Here is a 20,767-nt window from a genome sequence, read left to right on the forward strand (position 1 = left end):
ACCCCAGGGAAAGGCGGGGCTCTGTGACCTCACCTACACTTCCGGTCAGGGTTTTAAAGGGCCAGACACCACATAGTCCCCACACAGCAACCTATAGGGCTTTTTACTACCTCTGGGCTGAGGAAACACTCCTGGCTGTGCCTACCTTTTACCTATAATAAATATCCTATCTTGGAGGACTGTGTGATGACACAGCAGGTATGAGCAGCTTGCAATTGCCTGACCAAGTCCTCTAGCCAGGCACCCGATTGTCGAGGGACCCCGACAGCTGTGATCCCTGAGGTCAGAGCAGGAGTAAGGCCTGAGTACTGTAGTGTGTGACCCCAAAATACAGCAATGACAAACAGTAAACTCTATCCAAATAGAGGGAAATAAATCCACGTACCCTGACAAATTGTAGCATAAAATAGTTCAAGAGTCAAACAGTGGGTCCTTAAAACCTATGCTGCAGGAGCACACTTCTATCTCTGCTGTCAGATATTCCGTGTGTGTGTGTCTGAGCCAGAACCAACAGTGTCAGGAGTACTCCTAGCTCTGCATTCAGGGATCTGTCCTGGAATGTCTGAGGTTTGCTGGGATGCAGCTGATCAAATCTCTGTTAGCTGCATGCAAGGCAAGCACCCTACTTGCTGCACCATACCTCTGGCCCTTTCAAAGTAAATTTCTTGCCAGCAAGCCAGGAGTGACCCCTGAGAAAAGTTCCCCTCCCCCCAATGCGACAATAAGAACATCTTCCTTCAAGAGCAAGGAAAATTAAATCCTTGACCTGCTATACTCACCCCAAGAGCCAGTATCCAGGGATCGCCCAGTCAGGAAGAGATGAAGCATAGAGGATTTTTCATAACTGAAGATGAGTCTAAATTCCTCATCTGGAAAAAAACATCAGCGTTGGAATTAGACAGACAGTAAAGCAGGCAAGATGCTTGCGCTCCTCGCCCCAATCAAGCTTCAGCATCCCAGATCCCAGAGCACCGCCAGGAATGATTCCTGAGCACTGAGCCAGGAGTGAGCATCTTAGGGTATGTCCTCTCTCACTCCCCCCACAAAACATAAAAAAACAACTAAAACAAACCCCCAAATTAAAATTTCATTGGCCTAAACCTCCCACCTGCGTGAACCACGCTTCCAAAAAGGCCCCTCCCCATCACAACCGCCAATGAATAGGACGGTCTGCAACAGAGTCTCTTGCCTTTAGGGGGCTGCAGCCCCGACCCTGAACATGAATCTGCAGATTCTATAGCATCTAAGTCAAGGCTAAAGGCTTCAGGATTTGTACCGACAAGTCCCATGTTGGGAGTGTTGGCCACTCAAGCCCCTAGCCCTTGGGTGGGTTCCGCAACCACAAGGCCTGTAGCCCCAGTGCTCAGCCCCATGCCAAAATGCAACAAGGGCACACTCAATCCCACAACCCCTGTACTGTGTACAGACCCCACTGCACCGCCCTAAGCTCCGCATCACTCTGAAGCCTCTACTGCACCCCAGGAACTGCCTGGATGTCAGGAATTCACTGAGAAAGAAAGCACGAAATCACCTCCCAGATCCGAATGGTCCCGCTACTAACAATGTGGAGACTGAGAGTTCTGGGATGCTAATGGGAGGATGCTTGTGTCCTGCCACAAAACTGGCCTTCAGAGTACCCCTTCTACCAGGGGCCGCCACTTTTTACTGATCTTGTCCCTCATAAATAATGCACTAGGAAAGCCCCATATGTTCGGTGTTTTTTTTGGAAACTCAATAAACAGACACGAGTGGAAATATCTCCCTTTGCAGAAAGCGTTAGAGAGAGAGCACCTCGGTAGGGCGTTTGCCTTGCACGCAGCCAACATGGCCGACCTGAGTTCGATTCCTCCACCCCTCTCGGAGAGCCCGGCAAGCTACGGAGAGTATCTCGCCCGCACGGCGAAGCCTGGCAAGCTCCCCGTGATGTATTCGACATGCCACACACAATAACAACCAAGTCTCCAACGGGGGACCTTACTAGGCCAGCTCGAGCAAATCGATGAACCATGGGAGGACAGCGACAGTGATAGCAGAAAGCTGACACACTATTCCAAGAGAAAAGAAAATAGATTCCAGTCAGGGTTCAGTTCAAGCTCAGTGTGGAGCTCAGTGTGGAGCGCCCGATGCATGGAGTGAAGGCAACCCTGCATCCCTGCAGACACGACGAGCCACGGGGGCCATTGAAAACATCTCACCAAAATGGATGGCTCTCAGGATCGATCCTTTTTTTGGTCCTTTTATTTTGAAGTTTGTCTTCTTTAGAGACACACCAGGCAGTGCTCAGGGATCACTCCTGGAGGGTCTGTAGGGGAGCAAAAGGATGCAAACCTTTCTCCTCCTCACTGCGCTGACACTAGTGCCCTCAAACTGGTTTTCTTTTTCAGTTTTGGCTTTTTGGGTCACACCTGGTGAAGCACAGGGGTTACTGCTGTCTCTGCACTGAGGAATTCCTCATGGTGGTCCTCAGGGGACCAAAAGGGACGCCAGGAATAAAACCCGGGCCGGTCGCGTAAAAACCCAGTCTACACCCACTGATCTATCGCTCCCCCCCCCCCAAAGCCCAAACTAGTTGTTTTCAAACAATTACCAGTTTCGATCAAATGGAAGAAATAGAAATAAACATTTTGTTCAAAGGAAAAATAGAAATTTCTTTCGGTTTTGAGCAGGGATTTCACCACCCAGTGAAGCTCAGGAAGGGCCTCTACGCCAAGCATTAGGCTCTCGATTTCCTCTCTGCAGTGCCCTGTCATCCACCATCAAAATCACATCCTTGATCGCCTGCCAGCAGAATATCTGTCCCCAACGTGTAAATTTTACCAGCTGACTCACACCCAGTGACTCCACTCTCAAATCAAATGGCTGCAATGCCAAAACCTGAATCTGCAGTTTGAGTTATGCAATGAAACGCAACAGATGACTACGAATTTGTGGAAAGAAAGGAATGAGGCAGTGTGTTCAGACTTGCGGGCAAGCTGGGGCTCCCTCGGGCTCCGACACGTTCCTCTCCGGTTTGGGGCCGGAGCGATGGGTTGTGGGGGAGGGCGAGGTTCTCGTGCCCCCGACCCCATGGGGCCTCCCGGGCCAGGGCTACCAGGACACACAATGAAAAACAAACCTGAGAAGGAAACTCTTGCTCTTCTGGTCGTCCTTATTTCCTTTCTTCCTGACCCTTTCCGAAAGACTTTCGCACTCGAACCTTCCACGACACTTATCAGCCCACCTGCCAGGGACCACCGCCCCCGACCACGCGCCTCCAAATTAAAAAACTCCACTCCCCTCATGCACTAAAATAGAAATGTGTAGACAGACAAACCTCTCGAAAATGCGGGCGCTGGCGGCATTCCCGGCTGGGGAGCCGGCGGAGGCTCAGGGCTCCCAGATGGACCACTCCGAGGCTGGCCAGGGAGAAAACTGTCCCTATGGAATGCCCCCACGCCCTGGGCGGGGCGTCCCCTTCCCGCCCCACCCCTGTTCCTCACAAGCCAACAAACAGTGTTGAGATTCCTCTGCCCACAAAGACCCCATGGAAAGGCGGGGCTCTGTGACCTCACCTACACTTCAGGTCAGAGTTTTAAAGGGCCAGACACCACAGAGTCCTGACCAGGTGCTCTCAACTAGGGAAGGCTAATTGTTTCCCTATTTCAGGTCTTGGATCAGATAGTAGGACGTGGAGGGGGGTGGTGTCACCAGGTACCAGATGGATGGAGTGAACACATGGTCTATGGAGCCAAAGATTTTCTGTTTTCACTAGGGCAATGAAAGTCACAAAGATTTCCTGGCAAACACCCACCAGTAAGCGCCCCGCACCTGATCCCTAAACTTCACCACCAAAATAAAAACAATGCTGAGAAATCACTGGACGTTACTATTCAGATCTCATAATTTTTGGTGTTGATTTATCCATTGTTGGGGGGCACATTCTGTAGTGCTCAGCACTTTTGCCTGACTGCTCAGGGATCATCCACAGTGGGCAAGGGGAACCCTCCAGGGATCTAATCAAGGAACCTGGCTCAGGTACTTCCGAGCTGGACTATCCGAACATCCTCAGCAGAACCCACAAACCCAAGGCCTTAAATACTTCAAAAAAAATAAATAAAAACACCTTTACCAACAGAACGCACCGTAAAATCCTGGGACACCTACTCAGGGAGAGATGAGAAGTCTGGGGGACTTTGCAACTTGATGTGAGAACAGAATTTCATGATGTACAAAAATCCCAACACTGGAATCTGACAGACAGTAAAGGGGTAGGGTGTTGCCTTGCTTCCACGGATCAACCCTTGATATCCGGAATGGAGCCAAGAGCACCGCCAGGAATAATTCCTGAGCCAGAGCCATGAGTAAACCCTGATGACCCAGATGCACGGATGGGCTACTCGCCCCCCCCCAAATAAAAAACAACAAAAACTAGCCCAGAAAGTAAATTTTCATTTGTAAACCCAAACCACCTCTCATGACCACACTCTCAGGATGTCCCTGGACATCATGGTAACTGAGAAATACAGGACCGAAAGCAACAAGATCCCTTGTCCTTGGGGAGCTGCCTCCCTGCCTCTCAAAATAAATCTGCCTTCTATTTTTTGGTTGGAGGCCACACAGCTTAGGCGAATCGGTTATTCCTGCCACTGCACTTAGGAATCAGTCTTCGTGGTGCTCACAGGATGGAATCTGGGTTGCAACGTCGATAGACAAGGCTCAAAGTGCTTTGATATATATGTCCCTCACCCCAAGGCCAGCAGCCCCCTCGATCAGCTCTGCTCCCACCGGCTGGGGCCCATTTCGGACCTGGCGGTGATTGTGGCTGCAGAGCCCCCCACCAGGATCACACGGACCCCCAGGACCCATGCACCTCAGAACAACACCCACCATACTCCACAAAGTCCGGGTCCTCCTAAAGCCTCCGCTGCTCCTCAGGAACTGCCTGGATATTGGGGAACAAGTGAAAAACAAGCAGAAAAGTGGCCCTCAAGCTGGCGCGGCCCTACCACTCACAGTACTGAGATTGGGACGCGTGGGGCGCTCACGGGAGGCCTCATGTCCTCACAAAATTGGCCTTCACAGTCAGCTTTCCTCAAGAAAGCCTACTTTGTCCTTTACCCATGTGATCAATGACTGCTGGAACCCTTGTCGAGGATACCAGCAACTAGAGATCCTGAGTTCACTCTGAGTGCAGAGTTTGGAGTAAACCCAAGCTCTCAACCAAGGGCAAGGATGTCAAGCCCCACAAGTTTACATTGAGGTAAAAACAAAAGGGAAGATGGAGGGTTGCAGGCCGTACACAGGGTGGGGCTCTCTTCCTGCCCATGGTCAATCCAGGTTCGATCTCTGACAACCCCATATGCCCCCCATCAGCCAGGCATGATTCCGGAGTGCAGAGCCCAGGAAGAAACCCTGAGTACTGCTGGTTTGGCCCAAAACAAATTAAAAAAATAACTTTATAGAATCCAATGCAGGCTGGGCAATAATGCACAGGATTGGGGAACATGCGTAGCACGCAGAACCTCTGACCTGATGCTGGACACCACCTGGCCTCCCAAGATCACTTGCAGTGACCCAAGCACTGAGCACAACAGCGGCTGAGCTGTAAAACTCTAAGAAAGAAATGATCTTAGAGACTTGAATGACAGCACAGTGGACACGGCATTTGCCTTGCAGGCAAACCAATGGGGTCTGAATCCCAGCATTCAATATGGTCCTCGAGCACTGCCAGAAGTAATTCCTACGTGCAGAGCCAGGAGTAACCCCTGAACACCACTGAGTGTGACCCAAAAGCCAAAAACCTAAAGGAACACAATTTAAAAGCACTGTAGCACTGTCCTCCCATTGTTCATCGATTTTCTCGACCGGGCACTAGTAACATCTCCACTGTAAGACTTCTTATTACTGTTTTTGGCATACTGACTACATCACTGGTAGATTGCCAGGGGTTTACATGCGGGTGGTATACTCTTGGTGGCTTGCCGGGCTTTCCCAGATGGGCAGAGGAATCGAACCCAGGTCGGCTGCGTGCAAGGCAAACGCCCTAAACTCTATGCTATCACTCTGGCCCAAAATTTAAAAATTACAAATAAAAGGTAATGAAAATGCCGAGTGTAACCTTGAAACAATACCAAGAGAAGAAGCAAAACACTCAAGTGTACAAAGAGAAGTAAATTTATTTGATTTGTTTTGGGTCACACACAGCAATGTATAGGATGTTTTATTAGCTCTGAGCTGAGGAAACACTCCTGGCTGTGCCTGAGGACCATACTGTAAGCCAGGGACTGAATCAGAAGTGATTCCTGAGTCACCCATGACCATCACAAGCTGGGCCACAAAATGAAACAATCAGAGCAAAAAAAATTGAGTTGAACTCATAAGAAATAAAGCCAGGGACTCCAGAGATACTCGAACAGGTTGGGACTTGCCTGTACACGGCACACACTTAGCAGTATGACCTCTATCCATTCCTCCGGGTGAAGCTCAAAGCCACCTCAAGGAAGGTCACTGTGTCCTGAGCCAACATACACAAGGGACAGGAGCGAGGCCATCGTACAGCATACTATGGGGTGTTAGGATGAGACACTCGTCGCCCTCGAGGAGCTCAGAGCCTCTCGTTCTCCCCATTCCAGTCTGGAGGAACCAGCTTCCAACCACCTTCTGGCCTAACGATCCCAGGAATCCCTCACAGGGAGCCAGATCTGCTACAACAACATTATTCTAGAAAGTCCCTGCAGGTTCTGGACAGGTTCGAGGCAGGTTCTGGACTTGCATGTAGCCATTCCAGGGATAAATCCAATGAGCACTACAGAGGGGAAAACCTGAGCAGAAACACAACAGGACCACAAAAAGCAACACTGGGTTGGAACAAAACACCAGACGCCCCCTCTCCCCCAATGCCATATCCCACATTCCCTGTTCCATGTTCTAGGAATGAGACGGAGACAGACAATGTCAGCAAGTGACTGACTCAGAGCTATGTGAGGGCATAAGTGTCTGTTGTTCCTGTATTGAAGCCGCCCCCAATTATCTCTTGGCAGGAAAAGTGACCCCAATGACACTGACGGCCCCAGGCATCCTTGAGCAGTGAGCTGGGGGTACTCATGGAGCACCATCTGGGCATGGCGCCAAAGACAGAACAGAACAAATAGACACAAACGTGGCCTCAAACAGGAGAGTGTTGGGCACCCCTGTCAGCAGCCACATTGAGGGCTCCCTTCTGAAAATGTGCTCCTGTCACTACAGTATGTCATTGTGTCCTTCTCCCACACCTGCAGACGGTGCGTCACCATGTCTCCAGCATCTGTTAGCAGGAGGCTCATTACAAAGACCTGGGGGAAAAGTCAAAGCCGTCAGCACCAAAGAGGGTCCCAGCCCCCAGGGTTCTGACTGCAAATCCCTGCACTGGACCTGGATACACAACTACCAGCCCCCACCTGGGGAAAACACTGCCCGATGCTCCTTCCTCTCCTACTTAGGAAAAGCAGTTCGGGATCCGGGATGCCTGTGGAGAGAGGAGCCCTGGGCTCAGTGTCTGACTCAGCCCTAGGACTCCTCACTAGACCCCATAGGAAGGTCGCCACAGCCTCATCCAGGAGCTGACTCTGAGCCCAGTTCTGCAGGGCATCAGCACCCCGTGTAGGCCGATATCAAGGTGACCAAACGCCTGAAAGTGGCCTTGCCATGGGAGTAGCCACAGGCTCTCAGCATGGACAAAACTTCATTCTCTCTCCGGCAGGGCAGGACAGGGACATGCGACTGGGTGCTCTCTCCTGAGGACCAGGGTCATTCCTGGACCCTGCGCAGCTAAAATCAAGGCTCCGGCACATCCCGCAGGACCCTTGTTCATCTGGTGCTCAAATACAGCTACCCTGAATCAGCACACTGGCATGAACCTCATCAAGCACTCGCTCCTGATGTGCAGGAATATATTTGAAAACCACACACTCAGCATGTTTTACAGCAAAATCATCTTACTATGCAGGCCGTTGACTAAAGTACATGATGTGTGTCTACCGTGGAACTGTAATAAATATCCTATCTTGGAGGACTGGGTGATGACACAGCAGGTATGATCAGCTTGCAATGGGCTGACCAAGTCCAGATGCGTCCAGAGCCAGAAATAACCTGAGAATCACTGGGTATGGGCCCTCCCCTTCAACACCTTCAAAAAAATTCTAATCAGCATTGGACCCCTGGCACCTCATATGGTCCCCCAGTCCCGAGAGCAGTGATACTTCAACACCACTAATATGGCCCATTCAAATCAACAAAATAAACAAAACAGTGGCCTCAAACAGAGAGTCATTTAATCAGGCCAGGAGTCATATTCCCTTCTCCTTCCTGAAACAATCAGAAACTATCTGCCTGGGAAGCTTGTGCTTCCTGTCACTGCACTTGAGTCATTTTTCACTCTCCTGCCTGAGGATGGTGTGTGGCAGAGGTCATGTCACTATCTCCTGCTTTTGTTTTTCTTGAAGATCTGCAGGCGGCTCCATGCAAAGGCCTGAGCCATGAGCACTGGAGAGGAGTACAACCAGCCCTCACCCCACCTCGCCAGAAGTCCCTGTATTAGAGGGACTTCTAATACAATCCCAGCTGTGACCCACTGGACCTGGATACATCCTGGTCATGATTTACTGTAACCCCAAATCAGCACATGAGTCTCATCCAGCACTCTTTCCTGTTGTGCAGGAATAGCTCTGTAAACCATGGAAAGGGCTGGAGCAATAGCACAGTGGCTAAGGCATGTGCCTTGCATGTGGCTGACCAGGTTCGATCCTCCGGCATCCCATATGGTACCCTGAGCAATGCCAACAGTAGTTCCTGACTGCAAAGCCACGAGTAACTCCTGTGCATTGCGAGGTGTGACCCGAAAAGCCAAAAAACAAGAACAACAACACATGTAAACAATGTTGTATCACAAAATTATCCAAATATCCAGGGTGTTTACTATGAACCATATAATGTGTGTCTGACATCTGGAATTTCTAGAGTGAGTCTACTTTTAAACCATGGATAATGAATAATATTGAGTTGGTAGGTCCCATGGTACATTGCGTTTGGTGCTCTGTCTCTCCAGAGAAACAAAGACATAGCGAACACAACAATTAATGGCCAATGGACAGTGAACTGTGGACCTTTAATTCAGAACTGATTAGAAAAATTATAGAACATCTGAGGGGGTTTGAGGTCCAGGGCTGAATGTACTCTGATTTATCATTTACAGAGGTCAAGCATTTCAACAGAGGCATTTCTTTTGGGGAAATAATCTCAAGGAGACCGACTACCCAAGACTATACTGAGAAATTCTCTCAAGGTGAATTCGCACAAGCATCCGTGTGCTTTGCTATTTCCCTGCTTGCACATATAAAGAATAAAATTTACTTTTTAGTAATATTTGCAGTTATTTCGACATACACAGTAAGAAATAAACATTCCAAAACTTACTTCTCTCAGGTTCAGGAGCTAAGGTTAAAAGCTGGCTGGGATTTTATCAAAAATTCCACATGGAGTGCTCAGGCCAGTTTCGCTTCCCACACCCCACAGCGTCAGGTCATTTGGTCCTGATGGCTTGGAAAAAAGATAGTGCTTTATGACTTCTAGGCCGTCCCATCTTGAAACCAGGGTAGCTTTGCTTCTTGCCCCAGGTCCATCCAGAGATTCTCGATAGGATCCAGCTTTCTGGAGTTAGAAACTATGGCAACTGAAGCCTGAGTCAAGTAATTATGATGAATGCCCAGCAGTAAATATATTTCAGAGTCAAATAACTCACAAAAATTAAGAGTTTACCATTAACTTTTTTGTTGTTTTGAACCAAAGAACATTGCTCTATAATGATAGATTATAGATTATATAGGTTATAGGGGAAATAGAAATGGAAATAAATGACTACATAAAGTCCTGAATCACCAGAAGACTTGACTTTTTGAGTTAAATATAAACTCAAGGGATCGGAAGTGCTCATAAAACCACTTCTTGGGGCGGGAGGGGGGGAGGAAAATTCGCAATTCATTGATCAAGCCTAAAACACTTAAGGTAAATATCCAACACTCATGTAAAGACATATTCTAGAGCCAAATATTTAACGAGGATCCTTAAGTCCCCTTTTCCTGTTTTTTTCTTGTTTGTATGCTGCAGAAATCCGTGTTTTCTCCTGAATACAATGACTCTCTCATTGCCCTCACATCCTCTATGTGTGTTTATGTCCATGTGTGTGTGTCTGTGTGCATGTGTTTCAGTTTTGGACCACAACTGTCAGTGCTCAGTGAATATTGCAGCTCTGGTATCAGGGTTCAGTCCTAGGGGGGCTAAGAGACAATATGGAATAGCAGACGTAGATCAAACCTGGGTTGTCCGCTTGCAAGGCAAGCACTCGACTTGATCTAGTATTGATCTGACCCTTTCTAAGTCAATTATTTCCTCCACATCAGCAAAGCTTCCCCAACACCATCACCCATCCTGGAAACCAATTATTCTCTTCAAAATAAAAACCCCAAAACTTTAGCCCCAGTACTCACCACAACAGCTGACGGTCGTCTAGTGAGGGTGGGATTTCATGTGTGGGGTGCTTTGCAGCTAGTCCTTAGGAAGCAGAAATACTTGATCTAGGAAAAAACAGAAAATTTGGGGCTAGAGACAGCAAAACAGGTACGGAACTTTCCATGCATGCAGCCAACCCATATCAATCCCCGGCATCCCATTTGGCCCTCAACTACCACCAGCAGGAATTCCTGAGTGCAGGGCCAAAAGTAAACCCTGAGCATCTCCATACATGGTACACAGCCCAACCAAAACAATAATAATGAAAAAGTTTCATTTGTAAACCCCACCTACCCGCAGATCCCAAGCCAACGGTGGACCCGCTCCATCAAAGGACAGAGGACAACTAGGTCTCCTCTGTAGGGAGGCTGGGAACTACCCTTCGAAGTGAATCTGAAGGTCTACATAAGTGATGCCAGGGCCAAAGGCTCCCGGGTAGGGTGTAGTGACGTCTTTGCTGACAAGTTCTGGAGGGCTAAGCCCCACCTTCGGCAGGTCCTGCAGTGCTTCACAAACCAGCCTCTGACCCTTTCCACCTCTGACCCTTTCCAGAGTTGGACGCGATCTTGGCCAAGGTAACTCACTCACACCTGTGACCCCAGCACCACCGCACAGCCCCCACTGCACCGCCCAAAGTCTCTGGGTCCCCCGATGGTCTTTGCTGCACCTCAGAAACGGCCTGGGTATGGGGAATGAGGAAAAAACTAGTGTGAAACCGACCGGAAAGATGGTGTGGCCCCACTGCTCACAGTGTGAATATACGGAGGTGCGAGGAGCTCCAGAGACGCAGCTCTTGTCATGTCACAAAATCAGCCTTCACAGTCCCTCTGTCATGCCGTCATGGAGGGGCTCCAATTCCTCCTCTAGCCACGAGACCAATGGCAACGGGCAACCACAACTAGAATAGAAAGGGTTTCTGAAGGGCCCATCTATGGCATAACTTGTGCTTATGCCCGGAGACTTAAAGGGCCACGGTCTAGATGCAGAGAGACGCTTTTTGCCCACCCACGTGAATCCATGCTGCAAGGGGGATGGACTGATCAAGGACTGGAGAGGTAGCTGCTGGAGTGGTTGCTCACCATTGGGAGGCTGGGGATAAAGAGAAGACCCCTGATCCTGTACTGGTCAGTCAAACATTGAACCGATGCCTTCACACAGTTCATCAGGCAAAGCACATGTGGGTAAATTCAAGGTAAATCAGGCAGGTTGGTTCATAGCACCTGACCTTACGATTCCCGGCGAATTATTCAAGATGGGGCAAAAGCAGTGACTCCAAAGCCAGCCCTGGAAATGCAGAATGGAAATGCCCTAGCAGAAGCTCAGAGAGCTGGACAGACACTGGAAAAGAGAAAAGACTGGTTAGAACATCAGAGCGCACGGTCCAATAATACTGTCCAACCAGCCAACACACTACCTCTTGAAAACGCACGACCAGTATAAACTTGCCTACTAGGAAAACCACAGAAGGCAGTTTCAGAAACACAATTCCAAAGCCAGAGTATGGAACAAGAGCAGGTGGACGCTTGCCTTGCATATGGTATATCTGGGTTCAATCCTCAGAATTCCAAATATACCCCTGAGCACCAAAGACGTGAAAATCCATGAGTAAGCCCTCAGCAGAGTGGGTGTGCACCAACAACAAAGATATATAGAGTATTTGTGTGTTATACATAATATATAATATATCATATAAATTACACATATATAAAATTTACTTATAATTATGTACATTTACTTATATTTATTATCTCATTCTTACTTTGGACAAACTGGCAGGCTACCATATGTAACCTGCCCACACGGAAGAGTACGGCAAACTCCCCGTGGTGTACCCAATACGCCAAATACCAGTAACAATGATGGATCTCATTCTCCTAACCCTGAAAGAGCCTTGAATATGGCACTTTTTAAAAAAATTATCTGGGCTAAGACGAAGGAGACGTTCCTGGGGCTAGCTCGAGGCAATCGATGAACAACAGGATGGTTGTGATCATGATGTACACGGACATACATATAAACATCTAGAGTATATTCCAACACTAAGCATGGAGATTAATGGGCAACAAAGCATTCCGGTCACCATGAAGCATTTTTTGGCCTTCAAAAGACCTGAATCCTATTCATCATTCTAGTGAAAACTAGATTAATTGGACTTCGCTAATTCCAATTATAATACTTATTTTTTTCTCTGATATTATTGAACTGATGGGTGGGATGCATGACTGTGACCAAACTTGCAAGTAATCACAGGTAAACAGAGCAGCCTTCTGGAATGTGGGGTGCTTGGGAAGTGCTGGGATGTGGGGAGCTTGGAGAACTAACCTATATTCACAACACTGTCAGACCTTTGATACAAGGGGTCCCTTCCATCCTTTCAAATGTCTTTCTACGCACAATAAATTTCATTTAAACTGTTTCCAATAGGTGCCAAAGAGATAGGACAGCAGGTAGGATATTTGTCTTCCACAAGGTTTAACAGGGCCTCAGAGCACCACCAGGAGTAATCTCTTAGCATGTCTTGGTGTGACCCAAAATGATGAAAAAAAGTTTAAAAATTAAAATAACTCTTCATTTCATGCCAATAAAGAACCTTGCCAGTGCCATTTTGCTAAGATGAGTCAAAAAATTACTTATCCTTTATACTTCCACAACGCTAATCAGTACGTGGAACATGGGAGGGAGAGATGACACAGGAGGGAAGGAGCTGCTCACACACGACAGACCTGGATTCTATAAGGTACCCCATAAGGATCCTGAGGTACAGATATCTAAAATCCTTAGAGCTAGGAGTGGGCTCAGCTGGTTGTGGTTCCCCAGACAGAACATGATTCAGGATGAATTAAAAAAGATGGTATGTCTGTTTCTGTGCCATAATCAACCAAAGCCCAGGGCCGCTAAGCCAAGCCACAGAGATAGTCCAGCAGGGATGGTTTTTGCCTTGTACGAGGTCTGGCCTGGGTTCAAACCCACCTTCTCCTATGGTCCCCAAGGTAGGAGTAATTCCTGGGGAGGTGGGAGTAACACCTAAGCATGTCTGGGTGTGACCGAAAAGAAAAAAAATGCTTGTTTCATATGTATTAGGACACCCACACACTGCCCAGGTAGACAGGTATGATCCTAAGTCAAGTCCGAGTCAGCAAACAATGGGGCAGTGGACAGCCTTGACAGCTCTGAGCGAGCAGCATCTCTTTTGCCTTTTTATTTATACACATTATTCCTGGCTTTCACCAGAAGATCCAGAAACTACAAGTTAACATACGCGTAAAATTCAAATATCTGGATACTCACATAGACTTTCCCTTACTGACTGACATCACATGAACTTGTCACACACTACCAGGATCATTTCCTTCCTGACTGTACTTCTGAAGCACACCTAAAACTCTGGTACAAACAAAACAGGCTTTAAGGGTGGCCTGTTTTGACATTGTAAAGTCTTATTAGGGAATCGAGTTATGTAGTATGAATGTTATGATGTTTCCAAGGCTTAAGACTTGGGATATAACTAAGGTTGCAACAGTGGACAGGGGGCAGGTTGGAGGAGGGATCAGGGAGGAATCCGAGCGAAGAACAGGGAAGAATACGGGAGGAAGAATCAAGAGGAGGAGGCTGGAAGAGTGGGCGAGGGGAAAGAACCAAGGAGAATGTTAGAAGGAGAATACAAGGGGAGAATAAGAGAGAATGGAGAAGAGTATCATGGAAAGTAGGGAACAAAGAATCCAGGAGGAATCCAGGAGAATCAGGAGAGGAGTATAAAGGAGAAAAGAGAGAGAAGAGTGGAAAATCAAAAGTGAATGGAGAGGGATTGGGATAAACTGTAACTGATACCAACCAGCCAGGCCCTTGTTTTCTCCTTTGTGAACCCATGGCCAGTGGCCATTCAGGGTGGAGAAAGCAGTGTGTGACCAGTGAACACAGGTGGCGAGAGGTGCCGTGGAATTCGTATTTATTTTTTGAATACATACTAAAGGTCCTCTAGCCCAAAGAATTGGAATCTGGATTTCTTACTGGCCATGGCCAGCCTGCACCTTAAAAATAATATGCTGTTCCACTGAACTTCTTCATTGGAACAATACTATTGATTTCAGGGGGCTGGAGAGATAGCACAGCGGATAGGGCATTTGCCTTGCACGCGGCCAACCCGGGTTCGATTCCCAGCATCCCATATTGTCCCCTGAGCACCGCCAGGAGTAACCCCCGAGTGCAGATCCAGGAGAAACCCCTGTGCATTGCCAGGCGTGAACCAAAAAGGAAAAAAAATAATAATATTGATTTCAAATTTGCAAATCTTACCAGCTCACTCATACTCAGTAACTGTGTCCCTAAAACAAATTGCTGAAAGGTCAAATCTTGAAGCCCTGTTGTGAGTTCTGAAACCAAACACAATACATCCAATTGAACATCCTTGAATGAGGCAGTGTAGGTGGAGGACAACTCTACAGTTGTCATACCCCAAAGCATCCCAGAACAAAAGGAAATCCCTTGGGGGGATCACTGTGAGAAGCTTGGAAATTCTACAAAAGCTTTTTGGGTTTTGTTTTTTGAACAATCTCAGTGATGCTCGGGGACCAAGGAGCGTGAATGTCATGGACAGGCAAATGCAGAAAAATAATGTCAAACCAAGAAAGTAAAACACAGGATCATTCCAAGATGGAGAGTCCAGAGGTGTGAAGGGCAGTGTGAGTGCTGCAAAGACACCTAGATCCAGGAGCCCGAGGCCCCCACAGTCACCAGCGTGTTTCATATGTATTAGGACACCCACACACTACCCAGGTAGACAGGTACTGTCCTCAGACACTCACCTGCTTCCACCCCTTTAATCACTGGCCTCAGGGCTCCTCCTTCAAGCCAGGAGATGACTGGAGGCTTCAACTCAGAATGCCTTGAACCCTACAGAGACGGAGCATGGATTGGTCAGAAGGAAAAGGTGCCAAGTAAGCCCCGCGTGTCTCTACAAAAAAACAGAGTAAATTAGTGGGAAGGCATGAACAGAATCTGCACTTCTGAAATGCCACATATTTGTGGTTATCGAAGAGCTAAGATCTAGCTTTTAGTTTAAGAGTGTAATATGGGGCCTCAGAAAATACCAGCGATAGTATATTTCTGATCTTGCACACAGCCAAGAGGAGTTTGATCGTATCACAATTTGTACTTTTGTTTTTGTCTGGTTTGGGATGCTCACCTGGGGATGTTCAAGGCTTCCTCCTGACTGTGTACTCAGGATTCACCTCTGCTGGTGCTCAAGGACCACATAGAATGCCAAGAATAGAACCCATGTCCACTGTTTGCAAGACAATCACCGTACCCACTGAACTGGCACTCTAGTCCCAGCACCACCTGGTATGTTATCAGCACACTTGAAGTGATGCCTGAGTGCAGTAAACCCAAAAGCTTAACAAATCCAAAAATGGACAAAGTTGGCCAAAGCCTCCAATTGTTTATAAAAGTAAACAGAAAAGGATCCAGACAGACAGCACAGCATGTGGGGCACTGGCCTTGCTCACACCCAACAGAGGTTTGATTCCAATATTCCATTGGGTCCCTCAGCAGTCAGCTGTGATCCATCACTGCATAGTCCAGAGGAAAACCCTGACATTTGATGAACCAAGAAACATTGATCCCGTGCACTCAAATAGAGCGGTGTCTGATGAGGTGAGACCCTAAGAAATAAATGAACAGTGGTAGGAGAGACATCACAGCGTTAGGACACAAACGGTGCACACACATACAGGTTCGATCCCCAGCAGCACACATGGTCCCAGATTACAGCATGAGTAACTTAATACACAGCCAGGAATAATCTGAGAACCGGAAGGTGAAACCCCAAAGCCAAATCAATGCAAAACAAAGAATTTGAACTTGACGGACAAATGCAACATTAGGAGGGGTAAGGCGGCAACCTTTTAAGCTGGCAAATGGGTCCAATACTCAGCACACCATAGGCCCCGAGCAATCCCAGGAGTGATCCATCAGCACAATTAGGAGCATTGCCGTTGTGCCTCCAAATAAAACCAAAATCAAAACCAAAACAAATACACAGAAGTAATATGTAGCATAAGAATTAAACTGAGAAGCGAACTCAGGAATGACACAAACTAATTAGAGGGACCTGAACGACAGTACAGCACAAAGGGAGCTTGCCATGCCTGGGGCCAACCTGGGTAGACCCCTAACGCTCCAGAGACTCCTGCAATCCCACAGAGAGTGATTCCTATGCACAAAACTGAGAGTAATCCCCAAACGTCAAAGGTGAGCACCAAAAACAAAACCAGGGAAGGAACTAGAGGAACAGCTACTGCACAATTGTCCAACATCCTGGCCCATCACAGTCCCAGCTACTGTTGGATACACAGCCATAGCCTGGGACAGGGAGCCCACGTGGTTCTCTCCAGACACGGTCGGCCCCACACTGCTCTCACCAACGGTTGACAGGTCCTGGTAGGTCTACAGAATCATGTGCCTGTAGCCCTTCCATTGAGAGGCACATCCACTCCTGTGGGGTGATGCTCACGGTCACATCCGGGAAGGTCACCAAGTCCTGAGCCAACACACTGGGCAGCAAGAGTCAGGGTCTATTTCTACTCTGTTCCCTGGGCTGCAAGGATAGAACACAGAGCCCTAGAGGGGCTCAGATTCTGTTCCCTTGGGAGCAGTCTCCATGTACACTCCTGGTTGACAGAACCCAACATCTCTCTAAGACAGCTGCATCTGATAAAATCTGAGTATGATCTACTACAAGGTTTCTAAAGGTGGTGGTCTTGCTCCTGACCCCAGGGCATCACAATCACTGCTCCTACAAGCACTGCAGAGTAACAACTGCATGGAACCAGTGGGACCCAAATGAGTGACTCTGCTTTCAGCCCAATACACTAAACATACACCCCCTGCACCTCACAGCCCATGTTCGAAAGAGAAGGGGACACGCAATGTCTAGTCACTGATTATGCATGCAGATATGTGCCTGTAGGACTCTCGTCATGGTTCAGGGCCATCCCAATTGGCTTTCGAAGTGGAAAAAGTGTCTAGAGACCAAGAGCTCTGCTGCCTTAGGGCACCCACACCCTTCCCATGGCCTGAAACAGGTAGGGTCCTTAGACACTCCCCTGCATGCATGCCTTTGCTCACGGGTCTCAGGGCTCCTCCTTCCAGCTTGGCGATCACAGTAGGCTTTAACTCAGAATGCCCTGAACCCTAGAGAGATGGAGCATGGATTGGTCAGAAGGAAAAGGTGACAAGAAAACCTCGTGTGTCTACATAAAAGGTAAAGGCCCTCCCGTTGTTCATCGATTTGCGCGAGCAGGCCCAGTAACATCTCCATTAGAGACTTTGTTGTTACTGTGTCTGGCATATCGAATACGTCACGGGGAGCTTTCCAGGCTCTGCCGTGCTGGCGAGATACTCTCGGTAGCTTGCCGGTCTTTCCGAGAGGGATGGAGAAATAGTGGCCATGTGGGCCACTTCTAAGGCAAATGCCCTACCGCACAGAGTAAATTAGAGGGAAGGCATAAACAGAATCTGTACTTCTGAAAAGCCACAGATCTGTGGTTATACAAGAGCTAAGATCTAGCTTTTGGTTTAAGAGTGTAACATGGGTCCCATGAAAATACAAGAGACAGTATAGCCTCGATCATGCACACAGCCTAGAGGAGTTTGATGGCATCACATTTTGTACTTTTGTTTTTGTCTGTTTTGGGATCCTCATTTGGGATGCTCACAGGCTTACTCCTGACTCTCTACTCAGGAATCACCTCTGCTGGTGCTCAGGGACCACACAGGATGCCAGGAATAGAACCCATGTCCACTGCTTCCAAGACAATCACCCTACCCACTCTACTGGCACACTAGACCCAGCAGCACATGGTATATCATCAGCACACTTGAAGTGATACCTGACTGCAGTAAATGCAAAAATGAACAAAAATGGCCAAAGCCCACAATTGTTTTTAAAAGTAAACAAAAAAGGATCCAGACAGACAGCATAGCATGTGGGGCACTGGGCTTGCTCACAACCAATAAAGGTTTGACTCTGACATTCCATAGGGTCCCTCAAGCCGTCAGCTGTGATCCCTCACAGTCCACAGGCAATCTCTGAGACTTGATAAACCAAGAACCATTGGAAGTGATCCCGTGGACTAAAACAGAGCAGTGCCGGATGGGGTGAGACCCTAAGAAATAAATGAACTGTGGTGGGAGAGACATTACAGCAAAAGGACACTGACTCTGCACACACATCCGGGTTTGATCCCCAGTAGCACACATGGTCCCAGACTATAGCATGAATAACTGAATACACAGCCAGGGATAATCTGAGTATTTGCAAGGGTTATTTCCAAAGCCAAATCTATGTAAAACAAAGAATTTGAACTTGAGGCCAGATGCAGCAGTCGGAGGAATAAAGCATCCCAATCACTGCTCCTATGAGCACTGCAGAGTAACAACTGTGAACGGAGCCACTGGAACCCAAATGGGTGACCCTGCTTTCAGCCTAAAACACTAAACGTACGCCCCCTGCACCCCATATCCCACGTTCTAGGGAGAAAGGGTCACTCAATGTCCAGACATCTACATATGCACATATACGCCTGAAGGACTCTCATCACAGTTCAGGGCCATTCCAAGTGGCTCTCGAAGCGGCAAAAGTGTCTTGAACCCAACAGCTGTGCCCGACCCAGAGATCCATTTCTCTGGCTCTCCTAGACCAGCATATGCCCACAACTGCCAACAGAGTGGCGACTGAAAGCAGAATGTGTGACAGAGCAGGCGACTCTCTTCTGAGCGTGAAGGACAAAATAAGGAGTAATAAGCATGTCCTTGGACTTGAGTCACTGTAGCTGCCAGGGAGCAAATGACTCCAGCAGAGCCCAGGGGGCCCGTGATACACACCAGGTAGGAATCCAGAGAACAGAGTCAAGAGGAAGTCCTATGCATCTCCCCTGTAAGACAAAAGTAACTCTAAAAAGAAATAAAGCAGCAGGATTGTGTAACAGGACAGCAGGTTGCAGACAGCGAGTAGGGGTGGTGATCCTCGCCAACCCATAGGGTTCCCTAAGCACTACCAGGTACAATGCCGGAGTGCAGAGCCGAGAGTATAATCCCCAGAATCACAGAAAACAAAATACCCAGATACAAACCCACGACTCCCAGCAACCCAGGTGGTCCCTGAGATCTCTCAGGAGGGATCCTTGAGCACTGAGGTACAAGTACTCTTTGAGATGGGTGTGGTCCAAAAGCCAAATTCAACAAAACTGACACAAACATCACCTCCAACAGCAGAGATGGGCACTCCCACCAGGAGGCACATCACAGGATCCTTCCTGAAATAACTCAGACATATTTGGCCCAGGAAGCCTGAGCACTCCTGTCACTGCATCACCTTATATTGTTACTCCCCTCCTACCTGGGGTTGGTGTGACAGATGGCATGTCACCATCTTCTGCCGCCTTTTCGAGAGGTTTCTGTCTACTCATTTCTATTTTAGCGGATCGCATGGAGGGGAGGGAGTTTTTTATTTGGGAGGCGCGTGAGGAGGGGGCGTCGGTCCCGGGCAGGTGGGCTGACAAGTGAGGTGGAAGGTTTGAGAGCGAAGGTCGTTTGGAAAGTGTCAGGAACAACGGAAATCAGGACGACCAGAAGAGCAAGAGTTTCCTTCTCAGGTTTGTTTTTCATTGTGTGTCCTGCCCCAGTGATAGAGCCACATTCTGGGCTATGGTTGCCGAGGGCAGCCCTCCTGCCAGCCTGCAGGTGGTGCTGATGCCTGTGAGCTCCTGGCCTTGGAGTCACCCCATGGCTGGGCCTATGTGAACCTTCTCAGGGACCCAGGGAGGAGTCCCCAGTCCAAGGCTGGGCTGACTTCTCTCTTCTAGCCAAGCCCATACCTTCTGTTTGGAAAGGCAGCACAGATGCCAACCCATTTTGCTTCTCTTGGGGAGACGGAAGCATCAGGCATTGTCCCCAGGGCGGGTCTATCAGCTAGTGCCCAAGAGTGTGACTGGTCAGAGCTGGGGGCTTTTGTTCCTTCCAGTGCTCATAGCTCTGACTTGTCCTTCAGGTATCTGGACCTCGGGAAAAACAGAGGTGGGAGAAGATGGTGACATGCCAAATGACACACCATCCCCAGGTAGGAGGAGAGTAACAATATGAGGTGATGTAGTGACAGGAATGCTCACGCATCCTGGGCCAAAAGTCTCTGAGTCGTTTCAGGAAGGATCCTGTGATGTGCGTCCAGGTCGTAGTATCAGGCTCTCTG

Source organism: Sorex fumeus, unplaced genomic scaffold (genome assembly GCF_029834395.1).
Source record: "Sorex fumeus unplaced genomic scaffold, SorFum_2.1 ptg000217l, whole genome shotgun sequence".
NCBI lineage: Eukaryota > Metazoa > Chordata > Mammalia > Eulipotyphla > Soricidae > Sorex > Sorex fumeus.